This window comes from Cicer arietinum, chromosome 1 (assembly GCF_000331145.2).
Source record: "Cicer arietinum cultivar CDC Frontier isolate Library 1 chromosome 1, Cicar.CDCFrontier_v2.0, whole genome shotgun sequence".
In the NCBI taxonomy this organism is placed as follows: Eukaryota; Viridiplantae; Streptophyta; class Magnoliopsida; order Fabales; family Fabaceae; genus Cicer; species Cicer arietinum.
Window position 1 is genome coordinate 19,780,623 of NC_021160.2, and position 6,903 is coordinate 19,787,525.

At 27.3% G+C, this 6,903-nt stretch overlaps 1 protein-coding gene and 1 long non-coding RNA gene across 5 annotated transcripts in view; both read left to right on the forward strand.

Annotated features, from left to right (window-relative positions):
* LOC140920946 (uncharacterized) overlaps positions 1-6,903 on the forward strand; it is a 95,309-nt gene that overhangs the window by 25,584 nt on the left and 62,822 nt on the right. The gene's annotated exons all lie outside the window — the stretch shown is intronic.
* Positions 3,967-6,393, forward strand: LOC113786155 (uncharacterized). Its single transcript, XR_003472274.2, has 3 exons — positions 3,967-4,270; positions 4,400-4,459; positions 5,375-6,393. It is a non-coding gene; the product is annotated as an uncharacterized lncRNA (long non-coding RNA).

The following is a 6,903-nucleotide window of genomic DNA, read 5'->3' on the forward strand; positions in this document are numbered from 1 at the left end:
GGGGTAATTGATTCTCCTCTACTTTTGTGTTTTCCATGTTATTCTTGTTTGGAACAACTTGATCATCAAGTGGATTCTTGAGTTGTCTTGCAACACCTATGGTCACAAAGTTGTTCATCATTGCCAACAAACAAAATAGAAATATTGGATTCAAAGTCATTGTGTAAGATTTCTGTAAAGCCATATACACCAGCTATCAATTTTGATCAAGTTTTGTGTAGGATGTTGAATTGGTGTAGAATGTTGTGTGAATATATATAGAGCCTTGAGGGGTGTAAGAAGAGTGTAGAATACTTGTACTTTACTTTTTTTTGTTTAAATGGGTACTCATTAATAAAAAGGTAAAACTAAAATAAATAATTTCTATATTTTTAGTTTAAAATAGTGAAATTGTCAACAAACTGATTATATTACTTTTGAAAATACAATTTTATTCACTAAGATTTCATTTTATTTTTATAACAATAATTTATTTCAAAAGTCTTTTATAAAAAAAAAAATTATAACATATTTTAAAAAATAACAAATAAAATATATTTTCAAAAAATTAACAATACTTATATTTATAATAACTAAATACTTTAATATACTCTTATACATGGTCATATATGAGATTTGGAGTACTTGTGCGGGATTAATTTAGTATCCTATCTTTAAGTAACTTTTATTTATTTATATATATACGTATCATCAAAGAAGGTGAGTAATTGTGTCCATTCCAAATAATTTTTTTAATAATTTGTTTCTTTTTGAAAAAATTTCAGCTTAAAAAAGAGTTTGTTAGTTTATTAATCAATATATTAATTTTTTAGTCTATTCAAAATATATCTTATTATTTATTAAAATTGTTAGCATGAAATAGAAATTTAAATAGACTTAGCATGTCGTATCAAAATTTTATAAAAATTAAATTAATACTAGACTTAATTATTAACTTTTTGTCATATTTTATAAAGTTTAATTTGGTCTAGTATATTATATAAAAAGTTTCTATAAGAAAATTATTGTTAGAAACTCTATATTGGACCGTTTGTTATATATTAAAAAAGTTATTTTAATTTTAAATTTTAAAAAATAGTTTTTTTGGGAATTTACTTTAAAATAATAGAAATTATTTTATATTAATTTATTACATATTAAAAAAATTAATTTTGACATTTGATAATTAAGATATTTATTTTAAGATTTTAACATAATAAAAAATCATTTTTTTAAGAATTGTATCTCTCAAAAATAATTTTTGGATAATACTTTTCAAAATAATTTTTATTTTAATCTTTTTATAGAATTTCATTATAAAAAAATATAACCAATATATATGACATACTTAAATAATTTTTATCATCAATTATTTAAACTAATATATTGTTTAAAATTTTATTTTAAAAATTCAATTTATAAAAAGTTAAATTTATCTAAAAGAAATATTTGAACAAATTATAAGTACGTTAAATGACTATCATTTAAGAAGATATTAATTGACGCAGCAAATATCAGTTTTGAAAGAGGCATAAGGATGATAATTGGAAACAGTGCACCGAATTATAATGCCTATTGAGACTTTACATTGTTAGTTGAGACATATCTTTACGAGGTGAATAAAAATTGAATATACCGTCTATTTTACACTGCCCATTCACATGTGTAACCAGAGATTATGACTCATGTCATAATTATAGATGTTTCAAAATTTTGTATAAATACTTAATTCTAAAAATTACATAAGTATTTTATTTATCTAAAATTTTATATTTATATTTTATGTACAAAATACTCAATTTAAAGAAAAATATCGAATTGTATTTGAGTCGTACAAAACTGTACACACTAATTTTACCTGTGGCATTTCCTGCAGATACATATCCGCAGGTAATACCAAGGATTTTGCAGATTTACATCTGACTAATATCCGCAGCAAACTTCACAATTTTCCTAACATTCTCCGCTGGAAATATGCGCAGCAAATTCCGCAGGTAGTTCCTGCGGATTTTCTTGCGAATTTGTATACCAATAAAATAGTATTTTTTTTTCTTGAAGGTTATTAAACTTCTATGATCATAGGCTTTTACTTTTCAAAAAATGGTTGATGCAACATCATATTTTTTAGGAATAATGAGTTTTATTTTTCAATTAATTTTTTTTTTGTGTAAAAGTTATTTTAGGTGAGGTTAAGTTATTGGAAAATTATGGATAAGTGAATACGACTAATTAAGAACACTTAAGTGATGTAAAATTTAAAATTTTAAACAAGAATTAATAAAATATATTTATCTAATTCTATTATTTTTTTTATTAATCTGATCAATTAGAGTTGATTGTGAATAATCTATTACTATTATTGTAAAACAACTTAGAATTTTTTCTTTTTAAAATTTAATAGATATTTTTTTAAAAATTTACCATATGATTTTAACTTTTATTTGTATTTTTAAAATCGAAAGAAGTATTGGTTTATGTTTAAAAAAACATGTTAAAGTTCTTGTAAAAGAATAGCATGTTAAGTTGCATCTTGAGTAATTATGGCTCTAGTGTAGTACTTAATGACATATTTAATGTAGTTTTAGTTATTGTTTATATATTATTTTTGTTTTTAATTATAAGTACTATTTAAAAAATAATTTTGTCTTTAAATAGAAATTATTTTTAATTTTCTAGGTATATTTATTGTTATTATCTAAATATATCTCTTATTATTAATATTAAAATTCAAATTAATGTCAATATTGAAATTATCATTTTAACAATGAAAATCACCTAAATAATGTGTGAACCACAAAAGGAAAAATACTCTTAGATGTTGAAATTATAGTCAATATTCATGTAATCACCATTGTAAAATTAAGCTATAGACTTATTTTATCTTTGACCATCGTAAAATTTAGCTATGAACTTATTTTATCTTTAACCATTGTAAAATTATAGTCGGTACTCAAAGGAAAAAAAAGGCAGTACCATTGTGGCTCCACTAGTTCACTCCCATCGAGAGCTCTCTTCTTCTCCTTTCTCTTCCTCATTTCATCGCAAATACCCACCACCAAGGCCTCCACCGCTCTCCTCCGTAAGCTTGCTTCTTGAGGCAATTTTGCTTAAAGCCAAATCCTTAGAGGAACTCGAGCGATACGCAGGTATTACTGCCTACAGTTAACAATCATCAACTCAACAAGGTATGGTATCGCAAAATTACATTGTTTTAGGGTTTAGTGATTTGGTTGATTCATTATTCGATTGAGATTATCAGTAATATATTTGTGTTCTGAATTAGAGATTATTATTCCATTGATTCATATGTTCAAAATTAGGGATTTTATGTTATTCTTCAAAATTGTGGATTGGCTTATCATATTTTCATTTTCTCTCCCACAGATTCTTCACGCTTGCTTCTCATTTACGTTGATTTGTGCTTCTCATTCCTCAAATCTTTCTCAGCTTTTTAAGCCGATTTCAGTTTCAATTTATAGAGTATTTGATTCTATCACTAATGTTACTTTCTCGTTAGTTTGTGACATTAATGGTGGTACATTTCAATTTGTTTTTCTGGTTTACTTGATTTTGTGTTTGTTTAGAGTCAGAGATTTGGGTTGAAGCTAATTTTAACTTCGCTTAGGGTTTTGAATGTCCAATTTGTTATTGTGTATGTTTAGGAAATGATGTTTCTAACTTGATCTCACATACTACATTTCATACTGCTGGTCATAGTCACCAACTTAAAGGTTGTTAGTCTTGGTAGTTAGTTTTTGTTGTAGGTGTATTTGGATTTCTCTCTATTGTTCAAAACTTGCTTTTGGGAGACTTGCTTTTGAATTAGATATCATTTTAAAATTTATTTGAAGTTTTATTGATTGAAATTCATGTCTTTCGTTCTTCTATTTTCATTTTCAAATCTAGAAACTATAGTATAAAAGCAAAAAATAAAATGAAAATGAGTTAATATTGTTATAAAATGATTCTGCATTCTGCAATAATTGAAACTGCATCGTTCCTCAGCATTTCTTTTAATGAAAATGTTAGGATTTTGTATATTATCGTATATCGGTTTTGCCAAATATTTCACTAGCTCAGTATTCCTCTTGTATTTTGTTCTGCTTACCAACACGAGTTTTCTGGCATTGATTTTGATATCTTTCATCTAATACTTATTACAGCTAATGTGTATCATCGAGACCTGAAGCCAAAGAATATACTGGCCAATGCAAACTGTAAACTTAAAATCTGTGATTTTGGGTTAGCTAGAGTTGCTTTCAATGACACTCCAACAACTGTATTTTGGACGGTATTCCATTCAAATTTTCTCATTCTATCTTTTCTCTAGCTGTGTGTGTGTGTCTCATATCAAAAGCCTTGATAATGTTACTAACGTAGGGGCATATGTTTTCTTGCTTTATTGAATATGCTTGTATAGGATTATGTTGCTACAAGGTGGTATAGAGCACCAGAGCTCTGTGGATCATTTTACTCAAAGGTATGGCTTTTTCAAGATTCTTTCAGAGATCTTTTTAGTGGGTGAGAACCTAAATATGGTAAAATACACCTAATACATGATCTTTAGCTTCATGTGTAGATATTGCATATCAATCCATAAATAGAAATTATATTTTGACACACAAATTTTGACCGCAATTTGAAAACGTAGTTTAAATATGTGATCAATTACATTCAGAAGACGGCTAATGAATTTAACACAGTGTCGCAACTCATTGATCATCCATTGATCAAAATTAACCACGATTTTGAACATCACTACTCACAAGTGTCCAAAACATGATATTTCAAGTGAAGTTCATATAAACAGGGGAGATGTTATCGAAAATAAGATACAAGTGTTGAAATATGATATTAAGTTATTTGTGTCAATATAGGAATATTGTGTGTGAGAACTGAGAAGGTATAGAGGATAGTCCAGTGAGTATGTCTTATGTTGATGTCCTTCTCTTCTCTTCAATTCTCTCTCAACTCATAGATTCATTCTTATTCTTTTTCTACCAAATACGAATCACGCAGTCATTTTCTCTCTTCGGAGAAAGCAATTAAATTATTGGTTGTTATGTTTATGTGCCGTCCCTCGTCTGCTATTACCGTTATTCTCTTATTAAGTTGAATTGTTCTAACTTTGTAAGTTGATTGTGTATTTCCTCACTTTCAATGGTTTGCAACTTAGAATTGTGTATTTCCTCACCATATCTGAAACTGATTCCCATGGTTTGCAATTGAAAGTGATGAGATTTTTTAAAAAGCATAAAAGATTAACTTGACACTTAAAAAAGATGGAAGTACTAACTTAATTAAATATAATGACTTATCTCTTATTTTCATTACCTTAAAGGATGCATAATATGTTTTACCATACAATAGTTGATCACTTAATTGCATATAACAGAGAACGCAATTGGAGAAAATTGCAGGAAATCCTACATAGCATGATCAGGTTTTGTATAAATTTTATCTATAGTATAAACTTTGTCAGTTCATCAATATTCATTGATGATTTATTTCATAGGCAAAACATTCAGCATAATCATTGTCCAGAACCACCAACATGCAAAAACTACATTTTAGAACTTCACTCACATCACTTCAAACAAAACATACAATTAGTCGTTAAAATTTGATTGTACTGCAAATTGGAATTACAGTGAGAGTAGAGCTTTGATTCATGTTTAATTAAGCTACTGTTATCACACTGTGTTTAATTTTAAAGCTAATCAATGATTTCTAAGAGGAAATACACAATCACTTTCTAGTAGTTTGATGAGATTTGTTTGAGAGGTGAAGATATGGTGTTAGGTGACCCATTGCAAACCATGGAAACATTGCTATATGTAAAGAAGAAGGTGTATCCATGGTTGCTTTGTCTTAAATTAACTTATTTGCAGTATTTATATGCTTATGAGTCAGTTCAGTTCAGGTTCACAATAGTTAAATGATATATGTATATTTTATGTGTAGTTTAAATAATTAGAGATAAATGATTAATGTTATAAAAAAGGAAAGAAAAAACTCCAAGAGTATCTTATATATAGAAAAAGATATAATATATGAAATGGTAAATGGATATTATTGTTCCAATGGGAGATACAGCAAATCCAATTTGTGTTATTTTATGCTACTTTACGCCCTTATTTATATGTATTAACAAAGCTTTAGTTCTTTGCTCTGGTTTTATCAAAAGATAATACAAATGTAAGATTTTGTAAAGTATCATTGTGGCTGTCTGTTAACAAACTTGTTATAAGACTAAGATTTTTTTGAGGTCTATCTGTTGCAGGTATAGATAAAAGCCTATGTTTGTGCAATTGCTTTATAGGCTGCTGTGAGATGTGAGATTGTTTGGGATTATTTACGAGGAAAAATGAGAGATCATTCATAATGTCTAAAGGATGAATGATGTTTATTGGATTGGAGAATATCAGATGTGTCGTAATTTTTTTGGATTGATTTGTTACTTGCTATTCTAGATTAAAGCAAGCTGCTAATAAAATTACTGGGGCGATTGATTTCTTGTATATGGTGTAAAGTCTTCAATGTTGCAGATTTGAGTAGCTATAATTTTGTTAAGTGTCACGTGAATGTTTTTCTCTAATAAAAAGTTAGAAATCTATTGACGTATATAGGTTAAGAGATGATTAAAATATATTCTTTTCAACATCTTGTTCTTTAGAGCTGTTTTGTCTTCTGCAGTGATATTTGAAAGGTGATTAAGGAAATATGTAAAATAATATCTTTTTCTTTCTTGTTGGTACACTGTAGTAGTTGTTTTTATTGGGTTCATGTGTATAGTAGAAGTTCATGAGTTTAAAAAAACTGCAAGTTTGAAAAAAAATGTTTTCTTGCCAAAAAAAGTGTTTTCTTGCCAAAAAAAGTGTTTCGTTTTCTGTTCCAATGTGAGTTGAGATTTACCAATGTCAG